Here is a 13,722-nt window from a genome sequence, read left to right as displayed (position 1 = left end):
TCGACTTAGTTGAGTACTAAATATGACTATGAATATGCGCCATAGATTTTTCAAAGTTATTGGCGCATATTCATAGTCATATTTAGTACTCAACTAAGTCGAAATTATTCTAAGTCACAACTAATGCTATTCATAGTCGCCTTAGTTTCGACTAAAAGATCGAGAAAATTATCGAAATCGGGTCGACTTCAAACTTTCGAATTTTAAAACATGCCTGATAGTTGTACCCATGGCACAATAAACAGGTATCAGCATCGTAGCAAATACAACAACTGCATGTATTTTGTTGTTGCTTGGGGTCCATAAAGTGTCAAAAGACAAATGTCAAATTTGCTGAGTTCGACAATTCAAAAGAAAAGCAAAATTGTCGGCAAGTCAATAAACGTGAGTATTGAAAATTATTATGTGAAATTTATAAACTTTTCAAAGAGCATTACAACGCCCTACGTTGTGATATATATGCAGAATATATGTAATATCATAACTAACAGATAAGCTTTTAATTATTTATAGTTATGGGCATGGTACAAGTCGTTGCGTTGTGGAGCAGAAGCAGCAGATGTGGCCAATGCTGTGGATGGCGGCCGGCCATGGTGATCCTTTTCGGACTCACCCAGTCAACTGGAAACTACGTATGTACGTCGTGTAGCTTCTTGGGAAGAATACAATTATGTGAGCTACACGATTTACTTCGCATTTTCATGCGCTTGCTACTGCTGAATTGTTTCGCGGATACCATGGTACAATGCAAAGATGCAATAATTTGTCTACGCTGCGATTCTCAAGGAAGAAAGTACAATACAAAACAACAACAACCAAAAAAGAAAGTACAATACATTATTTTAACGCAATTGCAAATATGGCCGGGTTTGTAGCAGTCCACACTGGTAGGGGCCTTTAAATAATTAATTAAAAGAATGATACATATGCATATAATTATTTGTATGTACTTCCCTTCTTTATTTAGGTGCTGGAAATTGCATAGATGAAACCAAATACCAGCGCGTTATCAAAGAAGCCTGTGTACGAGCCACAGACATACTTAAAAATGGTGGTTCCGCAATGGACGCAGTTGAGGCGGCGATAATGCGTCTGAAAATTGTGGCAATACTAATGCCGGGTTTGGGTCCAACCTCTGTTGGGATGGGCGAGTGCAATGTGATGCATCCATAATGATTGGTTCGAGTTTACATTTTGGAGCCTGCACAAACGTGAGTACAGTACGAAATCCGATACGACTAGCTCGTTTGATATGCGATGGGCAGTCAACTATGCTATCAATGGAGCGCATACCGCCAATGGTAATGGCTGGTAGTGGCGCGGAAAGCTATGCTGAAGAACTAGGTTGCAAGATGATCGACGCCAGCGCCATGATTTCTTCCAAGGCGAAATTCTCATATAACCACTATAAATCTAAAATAGCGGCAGTATCACCCGCAGCAGAAGGAACCACTAGCACAAATAATGGAATGTCGACGTTACCAGTTGTCTCAGCTCAAGTTAGTGCTCTTGATACTGTTGGAGCAGTGTGTGTTGATAGTAACGGGAATACAGCTGCTGGTTGCAGCTCTGGTGGACTATTATTGAAGGTGCCAGGACGCGTGGGTCAGGCAGCCACCTATGGTGCACAAACTTTTATGTTGGGACAGTATTTTCATAGCATGTTCGTTGTTGGTCGAAAATCAGGTATTGCGTATACGTAAAAAAGGAAATAACAACTTTAAAATCCACAGCTTATCTGAACGCTGTGAAATTTTGTAAATTTGTTTGTTAAATGGCCAAAATTGATCTCTTTGTGAAGTTTTTTGTGGCCCTAAAAAGGGCCTTGCAAGCATTCACTAAAATTTTATCTCTGCGAACTTTTTTGGCCCTAAAAAGGGCCTTTAAAGCGTACATTCATTTATTGCAAATCTGATCTCTTTGTTTAGTTTTTGCGGCTCTGAAAAGGGCCTTTGAAATGTTGAAAGTATTTACTGAAATTAAATTAATTTATATTGTTTATGAAACTGTACGCGGTTTAAAAGTGTCACTCACCAAAAGTACATATCTGTGGTTTAATTATCGTTGTATTGGGCTGTGCTGAAATAAAATTATAATTTATATTTATTTAAGAAGCTTTAAGTATTTTCTTTACCAGATCAGAGAGTTATTTTATTCAACTTTTTGTAGCGCAACATCCTGTGCTTAGCTTTCTGCACCTGCAGGCGTTTGTTCAAATGTCTTACGCGGAAAAATATGCGGCACTTAAAAAAAAATCTTTTCACATTTTCCGGAAGATCCACATGTGTGCTTTGGTCGAGTAAGTGCAGTTTTATATTTCTGCAACGCGCGATTTCGGTTGAATTTACTGTGTGAAAAACTGCCTCCAGACACTTCACACCATTTAGGAAATTAGTAGAGGGTTTTTCCAAAAATCCCTTTGAAACCTGATCCACCCAAGTAAAAGATGCGATATTTGAATCCTCATGCTCGTGGAGATGCTGTTTTCGGATTATGTAACCCGCCAAGTACTCCAACGCATCTTCCTGAAGAATTCCAGCATCGTTGTCTATATTTACGCCGCTTAATGCGTCCACAACTTCGGGATCTTCAACTCCGGTCTCATTGGGTGCGCCATCAGCTTCAGTGTCACAAAAAGCCTGCGGATTCGACGAGTTCAGCCATTCGGTCGAATCTTGCTCCACATTGCCAGTGTTCTGCAAGTTTTCAGTGTTTCTTGCTGTATGAAAATTTAAACATTGATTATTAAATTCTCATGTTAAAAAAATTTAGAATAATTACACAAGATATTTTTACGAAGCCTATACCGGAACTCTTTTGGGGTTGGATGGTCGTTAGGGCCTTCTTTGCTGCGAATACTACCAAAACAAGTAAGAAAGTCTAAGTTCGGGCGGAGCCAAACATTAAATACCCGGCGCAAGTATTAAATATATGTTTTCCACCTTTCCGAAAGCTACCGCTACATGATAAGCCGGCGTGTATAAATTTGAAGTAAACTAGCGTCCTTAAATTTCAAAATATTGAAATTTCAAGCATTTCTGAAATTTACCGCTTTATGAAAAGCGGCCGTAATTTTAGTCCGATTTCAACAATTTTCAATGGTTTACTTTTATGTGGCAAGCACAATAACCATACCGAGTTTGGTACAAATTGCTAGAACGGTTAGCGAGATACATATACGTGGTCATAAGTGGGCAGTGCCACGCCCATTTTCCAAAATTTTATCATAAACGTATTTGCTGGCAAAGAATTGTTGCAACCATCATTTTGAATAAATTAGCTTTAATATTTACTGATTTATCGAGGATTTCGTATTTCTCGAAATTACCGTTATATGGGATGTGGGCGTGGTTATTGTCCGATTTTAAAAATTTTCGGCCATTTGGTATGCTGTACCAGGGCCAACAACTGTGCCAAGTTTGGAATAAATTGATGCAGCGGTTACCAAGATATACACATGTAACCATAAGTGGGCGTGGCTACGCCCATTTTCAAAAAAATGTTAATATTCTTATTTTTCGTCTAAAGTTTATTATAAATATCAATTTTGAGTGAATTATCTTCAGTAGTTACTAAAATATCGCAGTTTTTGTATTTCTGAAAATTACCGTTATATGGGAGGTAGGCGTGGTTATTGTCCGATTTTGCCCATTTTCAATACCATCCGTCCTACGCCCGAAAGAAGTACACGTACCAAGTTTCGTTAAGATATCTTAATTTTTACTCGAGTTATCGTGTGCACAGACGGACGGACAGACGGACGGACGGACGGACGGACAGACAGTCACCGCTTAATCGATTTCTCTTTTCAATCTGATCATTTGTGTATACATTTGTCTATATCTATCTCGATTCGTTTTGTCTGTTACAAACAACCGTTATGTGAACAAAGTTATAATACCCTTGTGCACAAGTGCGCTCGGGTATAAAAATGCTCAAGTATGTCTTGGTTCACTCGCCGCGTCAATATATACTTGAAGTCGTACTTGGCTTGCGTATATTCATACAACATTGGCAGCGCTCTACTCGTGATCAACACACCCTTCTGGAACTGCTGCAAACTTGTTTTCCCAGGTATTACCACTTCTGACATGTAATTATCCATCTGTAGCAGAATATCTTTCTGCTGATTAAGTTTGGGGCCGAATGGCTCCTTTAAAATATAATAGCCTTAATTGTTTACCAACATACTAATAATAAACTTTACTTTTCCTGGGTAATTGTACGTTTTCATGGATGAGTTCAAGACATCATACCAGTCGTTTATTAACTGCATCAAATCTGCAGTCTCAACTGGATTAGTTACATCCAGACCGAGCGAATAACAGCGTCGTATAGCATTTGCGGTTGTGCTGGAAAGCAACTGTGTTGCTAACTTCACCTTTTGTCTGCCTAATAAACGTTAAGAAGAAACCTACATACATAGCTTTCCAACACAAAATTATTTAGGGCCGGTTGCTCAAAGCCTGGTTGACACTAATCATTGGTTAACATCGTTATCGACGTTTTCGACTCCATGCATATAACACAGTGTCGGTAACGTCGATAACGATGTCTAACCGGGGATTAGTGTCAACCAAGCTTTGAGCAACCGGCCCTTAATGTACCTATGCCTTTCACTGATAAGTGTTCCTCGCTTAGTTTAAATGTAGTGGACATATCAGTCGCGGAGGTATGCTTCATTACATCTACTATCGCGCGAGTATTTATAATTTTTCCCTTCCAAATCAGACCGGAATCAATAAAATGATTCCTGATAAGTTTCACCAAATTCGGAGCGTCAGCAAATGCGAAAATCTTATCATCGGGGCTGGCTGGGTTAGGAAACCATGGTCGTTCTAACAAAATTAGGTGGTAGCAGAAAAATGTATGTTTTAAAAATATACTTTTTACCTATTGTAACCCCCAGATTTTTCCACAACTTCTGGTTCGATGTGCCCATATCACAAACGATTGCCACGACAGGAAAACCAGCGTTCTGAACTGACACGATGATGTTGCTTAGAAGCTCGACGTCGACCTTGCAGTCGAAGTCATAGAAAACGGGCTGTTTCCATCTTCTGTACAATCCACGCGCCATTACCACTTGCACATAATTTCCTGGTTTTCTCACGAAGTCCCCTGTGGGTTCATATTCATACGCTTCAGTCACCTTCATTTCGTCGAACGCTAGTATGCACACTTTCTCCTGGACGGAGTAATCATTAATGTGACGCATCAAGTCTAACGAAACTGTAAGTATGCCCTCATTTACGTTAATCCCTGCAAAAATCGTTGGACCATGTAGTCCATTTGTGGTATATTGGAGTACTTACAAAAGTGTTCCTCTGTCATGCTGTAGCGGACTAACTCGTGTCTCTGCGCCAGCTTATTCTTTGTTACCCGATAACTGCTCGTGTTTTAACGAAATGTGATTGAAGTTGAGCATTTGAAAGCACATTTGCATGTCTGGCTGTAGCTGAACGTGTAGAGATGCTCGCTGTTAGTTGTGAGCTCCCAGCATGTTCAGGTTCAAATGCCGTCAGAGGAACATGTAATTTTTAATTTTTGTCTTGGTTTTTATTAATTTCGAAAAAGTATATGAGAAGTGAAGAACAAAAGCGTGTACAAACGAAAAAATATAACGATAATGTCATTGGAGTATGTTGGGAGTAGTTTTGTGCTACTCTGATGTAATGCAGAGAGATGGAGTATATGGTCCTGCCCTAGGACATCGCAATGTTAATTGGACCATATTTTTTATATGAATTGGGGTTAGTGGAAACCCATTTTCATACAAATGCCTATATGCTCTGGGACCGGCAGCGTGAAGGCATATAGCTTTTGATATGTCTTTCCACGACCACTGAACACTTTTGTCTGCGATGAATATAAAAAGTTTGCATATCACAATGTGCCTTCGATACACTTTATAAAGCTTTATAAACCCTACTTTATTTTATATGAATTAGACTGTTAATAGTTGCGTTCTAGATGCTTCACTATTTGCAAATTTTACAGGATTTGCAGGAACAGCTGTTTTCTCCATTAATAAACCTTATGGAAGGTGGTCACCTGGAACGGCTTCCTGTAAAATCCTGCAAATCGTGAAGCATCTGGAACGCAACTAATATAAAAAATACACACCGCGTATAATCATTTTCCTCACTTGACCTTCTGAGAACATTGATCGAACTGGGGTCATTATGCTGGAGGTTTCCGCGGCATTAATTTTCAATTTGGTGTTTTCCTCGCGTAGCTTCTTGTTCTCTGCCCTCAAATTTGCAATTTCTAACTCCATTGCACGCTGGAGTAACATAGAACTATAGGGAAGGGTTTAGAAAATGGTATAAATAAATGGAAAAATGGACAAAAGCCATATGTGTGTATATGCATCCACAAAGCTTACTCGGTTTGTGTTTGGCAACTAATGTGTGCCACACATTGCTCGTCAGTTTGCGTCTGGCAATTGTTTTGTGCCATGCAATGCTCGGTCATTCCTAAAAAGCCACTACAAATATATAACATGTAAAAAATCTCCTGAATCTAAAAATCGGATACAGTCTTACTTATCACGCGTGTTAGATACGCAAGGGTCATCTACACCAAGCCACATAGCAGAATGCAATGAGTCTTCCACACATTCTGGATTAATGCTATTTGAGAAATTTTATTTAAATGTTAATTTTAAGGATATGCAGATAGGAAACTTACATCAAAGACGACGGTATGTTAATTGAAGGGACAGAGTTGGGCATTAAGTGGGTTCTTTGCGCACCTACAATGAGGTCGAATTCCGAAAAATGACCGGAACAAACCCAACCATTCGCAGGCAGTTCCACGCCACAAGCTCTGTCCCAATTGTTTTTCCTCCTTGGATCTGGCGGAACTTTAAAAAATTTTCCTCCGCCTTTTCCCCTTCTTGTTTTACACAGGTAGCACTTTCCCATTTCTGATTCGCACAAATTAAAAGTTTTTATTATTATTTCGCAACATGCAAAGTATTAATAAGAACAATACAGTTGACAGTTTATGGTTTGTTATGAAACTTAAATTTGTAAACAAGGTTTGACAATTCATGCACCACTTCAAATAAAAAAAAATAAAAATTGCAACCCTGCTGCTGCTACCTATTCATTGTACCATGGTTGTACCTGTTTTCTAGACAAGCCTCTAGCATGGGACAGATGACCCAACAACCGTTATACTATGTCTCCATTGTGAGATTTAATGAAGATTTAGCCCTCTGACGGGATTTGACGTTAAATCTTTTGCGATTTACCATATAAAATTAAATCTCGAAAGGCAGTAGATTTAAGTTAAATCTTCGTCAAATCTTCAATAATATTGATCAATAAGTACAATTTGTTGGATGTGGCAACCACAAATTCTCATGCCATAAGTCAAATGACATTTGTGTTTTCAATATACAGTTGAGGACATTGAAATCTAGCCTATCATAAAAAAAATTAGTAATACATATTTACATAACTTTAGTTGTAATAAATTAAGAAAATATTATTTTAAAAACTAAAAATTTAGAAGAAATATTTTATGGTAATATCATGCAGTCGTCTCCGCTTTCTATAAGTCATTTACGCGCTGCGACAAAATTTATAAATTTCGGTAATGGTTCTGCTTCGATAACATTGCACCTAACATCCTCTAGAACTCAGTTCGTATTCATGATATGCCAAAGGCCCACGATTGGATTTTCGGTTCCCTCCTATGAATAAGAGAGTTCTACACAAATTTTTCTTTCGGCAAATGTTTTTTACCGTTTTGATAATTTTTCTTAAATTCGGAAAAATGATTCGGAATATGGTACCATTCTTTACACTTTTTAAACTATATATTATACATACATATATATCACGAATTAAAAGCCAATAATATTCAGAATTCATATAATGAAATTCCGCTTGGTACCTTCCTTTTATCTGTATGTATATCAATGTCCGCAACTGTATTTATAAAATCATACATAAGGAAACGTCAAATATTTAAAAATGTGAACGTCAATCTTTGATGAAGGTGTTGCTAATTTTCTCCATATAAAAAAAATCGTCGAACACACTTCGTATGGAGAAAATGGCTGACATCGTCGACAAAAAAAGTGCCAAGTTCAACGGTAAGTCCCAGCTACTTTAAACTTGCACTTTATTATTCTAAAATTGAATGGGCTAAAAACTAAAGAATATTAATAAAGCTCGAAATTTTTACGAAAGTATGTTGGTTTTTGAATGTTTCGCAAAGATTTAATCTTGGGTTTATACAGTTTTTCTTAAAGAATACATTATATTTTATAAACAGATAATTAAAATTAAAGAATAATAAAATAAATAGTAAAATCTTGTCAATATGTGAGTGCCTTAAAGGTATTATATTTAAGAAAATCTCTTCTTATAACTAACGAAGACTTTGTTTCTATATGAAGCTGACTTCGACATTTTGTTTTAATAAAACTTAGTATCGAAAAGTTTCTTTAAAAATTTGCCTAGGCTGTATATTATACTTGTTCGTTCAAGCCATTTTTCAAAACTTACAAAGGTAAATACGAACAGGCGAACAAAAGAGAATAAAAAAAATTTCTTGCTGTGTATTTTCAGAGCTATATATTTTTAGTATTCATTAAAAAATTGCACTAAAAAGTACCGCGTAGTAGGAAAGTATATTGTAAATGAAATTGTTTCAAACAAGTGCAATTGTACCAAAAAAGCCAACACTGTTCTGTATACATACTTTTTTCTTTTTTACTCTTATTTTATCTCTCAGCTTCGCTAAAAGCACTTCTACCAACGCTTGGCTTACCAAATTTACGCCAACTCATAAAATTTTGCGATTAAAATTGTTTTTCAATAATGTAAATAACAATTCGTGTTGAAACAAAAATCGCTCCGCATGAATAGGGTGGACAACTTTTTCACTTTCAACTTCTCATTCAACTTTTGTTGCCTGTAAAATCGCCTCGTGCGAATGCCCTATTAAATAGCAGCAGAAATGTAGAGCGCATATCTTCCCATTCCTCAAATGTAGGGATGCACAGCAGAGGTGCACGCAGTCGACGTCGCGGGCAAACTGCGCGCACGCGAGCGTGCTAGGCGAGGTGAAGTGAGCTGTACGGAGATGGCATCGTATACATATTAACCACTACACACTTATTTTCAAGCAAAAATGCGTGTATGTATGTGTACTTTTGCGACAACTGAGCCAGTGTGGCATCAGGCCACCAGAAAAAGCCAATTTTTCCAAAACAAAAGCGCCAAGTTTTTATTGTCATGTTTAATAATTTTTTTGATTCAGTAAAAAGTGTATATACATATCCATTTCCTTACGGTTTTATTAATAAATTAATTTCAATACATTTAAAACAACGCAAAACACATTTAATTTACCTATTCCTCACATTTTATTCAGTAAATGAATTCCATCTTAATGTAGAATATTAGTGTATAGTGTATACATACATACATATGTACCTATGCATTCGGTGTGCTTAAATTAAAAAAGCATCACTAAATACCGCACAAAGCATTGAATTCCAATTATTTTGGCTTTTTGGCTTCCCAAAAGCACTAAATTTAGTGCAAAATGCACGACCTTGGCAACAGTGAGCTGAGCACATCAATGTTCAAACAGTGATGCCAGACCAAGTATTGAGCAAATGCACTATGCATATTTTTCTTTTAAAGCAAAAGTTCTAATTGGCGAGGGTATTGATTTTTGGTTCTTACATAGAACACTGATACGATTCACAAACTTATCTTAGGACTTATACTATGTCTCCATTGTGAGATTTAATGAAGATTTAGCCCTCTGACGAGATTTGCCGTTAAATCTTTTGAGATTTACCATATAAAATTAAATCTCGATAGGCAGTAGATTTATGTTAAATCTTCGTCAAATCTTCAATAGTATTCATCAATAAGTACAATTGGTTGAATGTGGCAACCACAAATTCACATGCCATAAGTCAAATGACATTTATGTTTTCAATATACAGTTGAGGACATTGCAATCTAGCCTGTCATAAAAACATGAATTTTCGAATTTTTAGGGATTTTTGTATTTTTGTTAGTTTGGAAGGAAAATTACAATATTTACATAACTTTGGTTGTAATAAATTAAGAAAATATTATTTTAAAAACTAAAAATTTAGAAGAAATGTTTTATAGTAATATCATGCAGAGTCTTCTCCGCCTTCTATAAGTCATTTACGCGTTGCGACAAAAAATTTATAAATTTCGGTAATGGTTCTGCTTCGATAACATTGCACCGAACATCCTCTAGAATTCAGTTCGTATTCATGATATGCCAAAGGCCCACGAATGGATTTTCGGTTCCCTCCTATGAATAAGAGAGTTCTACAAAATTTTTTCTCTCAGTAAATGTTTTTTTACCGTTTTAATAATTTTTCTTAAATTCCGTAAAATGATTCGGAATATGGTACCATTCGTTACACTTTCCAAACTATATATTATACATACATATTTACCACGAATAAGAAGCCAATAATATTCAGTATTCATATAATGAAATTCCGCTTGGTACCTTCCTTTTATCTGTCTGTATATCAATGTCCGCAACTGTATTTATAAAATTAACATAAGCAAACGTCAAATATTTGAAAATGTGAACGTCAAACATATCTCGTTGTGATAATGGAGACGGTTGTGATTTAGCAACTGGATTTATTAAATCTTAATGGATAAATCTCTCAGTGGAGACATAGTATTAATTAAAATAATCAACATTATTTGTAGACAAATATATTTGTGTTCGTATGAAATAGTAGCTTATGTCGGGAGGTTAGCTTTAGTAAAATGTACCATTTCCTATATTCTTTAAACTACAAGGAATTTTATTATGAAACTTTATACGAATATTGACTGCTAGCATCGCCATTAACATTACCGTCTTTTACGTTTATATTACGTTTAAGTAAATGGATATACCTATATTTCATATTTGCTTCAAAACGAAATTATGAATTGTAATTTTGAATGTAAACGTGATTGTGAACAGTAATATTAGTAATGTGCGTTATGGTGATTGCGATTTGTTATCACCAGCGGGTGAAATATCCCTCATCGCTATTTATTTTGAAAAAGTCTTTGGAAATGCAATTTACCTAATGGCGATCCTGCAGAAATAGAAGTAATTGAGCAATTCGGTGGTTGAAAGTAAAAAAATGTATGTAAATTCCATGCGTTGAAATTATAAATTTCCCTTGAGGATTTCTATTTTATTTATCGATAGTGATCTCATTTTATGTTCATTAATATGAACTGACCTATATAGTGTATTAATGTTTTATCATCATTGTCTTCATCTTTGACAAAATTACACGGTCACCTGGTATTTATTTTATTTTTTTTATTATATTTTAATTATTTTTTTTTTTATAAAATTGTAGCTCATTATCAAACAAAAACCTTGTAAAAAAATCGAAACTTGAAAGAATGAATAAAATCAACAAAGTTTCATCAAATTTTCACAGTTTTTGTTCAGAATTTTAAGACATGTTTTGGGTTAACAATTTTGTAGCCCATTCATTCTAGTATATTTGAAGTGTCTAGAAAATACCATTGATTTTTTTCTTTCTTCCATATAACGAACGTTCGCATTTTATGTTATATGGATGAATGCGCGCGTAGCGTTGTTGTTTTTTATCCCAAGATTTTAAATTAAGCTTTATTTTATAGTTTTTCTTAGACAATGATAAATGATGTACACAAATTTCAGTATGGGAAAAAAGTGCAACACCTTCAACGAAAAAAGTGCTCAAAAATCTATGCGAATTGAGTGTATTGATCATGTAATGATCATTTAAACAATTTGGACTCGCCCACCACTAAAAATGATTATTTAAATCTAAAGTATATATTAGATGATATTTAATATTTGCTTTAGAGATGAAATTTTGACAAATTTGTTTAAACAAAAATGTTAAGCGCATATGCAGAATGTGGAACCGAGATTCTTCTGCTTGCGTTTCTATGTTTATATCATTTATCAGTTTAAGCACATACGATTAAATGTAAAAAAAAATTTAATTGCGGATCCGAAAGAAATATTTATTAGTTGCATTGAGTTACGCAAAAATAGTGCCGAAAATCAATCGATTGTGCTGAAGGTGCCGGCTGCTTCCGAAAGGGCCGAAAATGGCACAATGCACACTCATTTTCCATCACTGTCACACATACAATCTCACCACGGTGCAGCGAACAAAGGTGGCGCCGTCAGTGGTACCGCTACTTTGGTTTTGCCGATTTGTGGTAACTTGTAAATAAACCTTTGTTTACAAATCAGCGAAAGGAAATTTGAATTATAAGTGAAAAATCAGTTTAAATTGTGTTATTTTGCAATTTGCGAGTGATTTTTGAGTTGAAAACTGCGTAAAAACTAATACAATGAAGTGCTGTGTGTTAAATTGCGACAGCCGTCAAGATGCAAGAAGCGTAGATGCAAGTGTAGCGCTGGGACGAATCGCTGCGGCAAAGCCGTTCCCGAAATGTTTCTCTATTATTATATTAACAGCATTTCCTCACAATGATTTTGTTACTGCTCCACGCAGCATCCATTAGCAAGTTAACTAATCAATTCCGCAGAGATGCTGCTGCAGTTTTCTGCAGCAGCCTTAATTACAAAGCAATGGAGTACACTAAAACGTTTGCTGAAGCAGCCTCAATTGCAAAGCAATGGAGTGCACTAAAATTTTCACTGTTCTTTAATAGATTAGGTGAAAAATGCAATATTTTCGCATTAAGCAAAATTAAAACACGTTTTTCGCTGTAAAGTGAACTGCTTTGGAAGTTTCAACTCGTTCTTCTTTTCGCTCTATTCTTTGTTTACTTGTGGTACACAAATGTCAACGCCCAGGACTCGGGTTTTACCCGACCAAGGGCTGTTGTTTCGGCGATCTAACCCCGTTTAGGTCGGCGAAGTATCTCAGAAGTTGTCCGTCCATAGGGCTACATTCACTACGTATTCTTCTACTCAGGGCTGGCATCGAGTCAAACCCAGGCCCAGAAACCTACACCTGCTGTGTATGCCGGAGACGATTACACCACAACTCCACCTCAGTCAAGTGTAATGCCTGCGAGGGGTGGAGTCACCTCAGAGTCTGCTTGGGACTACGGACACATAGACAGTGGACCACGTCGTACGTGGCCCCCTGTTGCTCAAACAGAGCAGCCTCCACGGCTAACCACAGTCCGCCCGAGCAGCCTCACACACTCACACAGCAGCCTCACACAGTCACCACAACACAACAACATAATAACACCACAGCCACTACAGACCACATAACACACACAACCGCATTACCACCCACACGCCGCCGCCAACAACTCCTGGTTCCCCCTACAATCTGCACGGTATGTCAGACCAGGATATTCCGTAATGTGACATCAGTCAAGTGCAACACCTGCCTTGGCTGGTGCCACTTTAGGGCATGCTCATGTCTGCGTACCACGCGAGATTGGACTGGGAACTTCGAGGGCCCGTGTTGCGCTGCTCGGTCGCAGACCCCAATTGCGACGCCCCCCGCCACCACCACAGAGCGGCAATCATCACAGCAGCACACACAGCCAACGGCGGCAAGAACATACACATCACGCACACCCCACATCACGACACGTCTCCCGAACCACATGAAGCTCCTTCTATTTAACTGCAACGGGCTACAGAGCAAGATTGAGGAGATAACCGTCTTCATGTGTCGGCATGGTATATTGATAG

The 13,722-nt window shown here is 37.1% G+C and overlaps 1 pseudogene; it reads left to right on the top strand.

The window, feature by feature from the left end:
* The first annotated feature begins 252 nt into the window (after positions 1 to 252).
* On the top strand, positions 253 to 2,066 carry LOC118734205 (annotated as a pseudogene).
* The last annotated feature ends 11,656 nt before the right edge of the window (positions 2,067 to 13,722 follow it).

The sequence above is a fragment of the Rhagoletis pomonella genome, unplaced genomic scaffold (genome assembly GCF_013731165.1).
Source record: "Rhagoletis pomonella isolate Grant_MI unplaced genomic scaffold, Rhpom_1.0 Rhpom_scaffold_00002, whole genome shotgun sequence".
Taxonomy (NCBI): domain Eukaryota; kingdom Metazoa; phylum Arthropoda; class Insecta; order Diptera; family Tephritidae; genus Rhagoletis; species Rhagoletis pomonella.
Note: the sequence above shows the minus strand (reverse complement) of the source record. Positions and strands in the feature narration are given on the sequence as shown.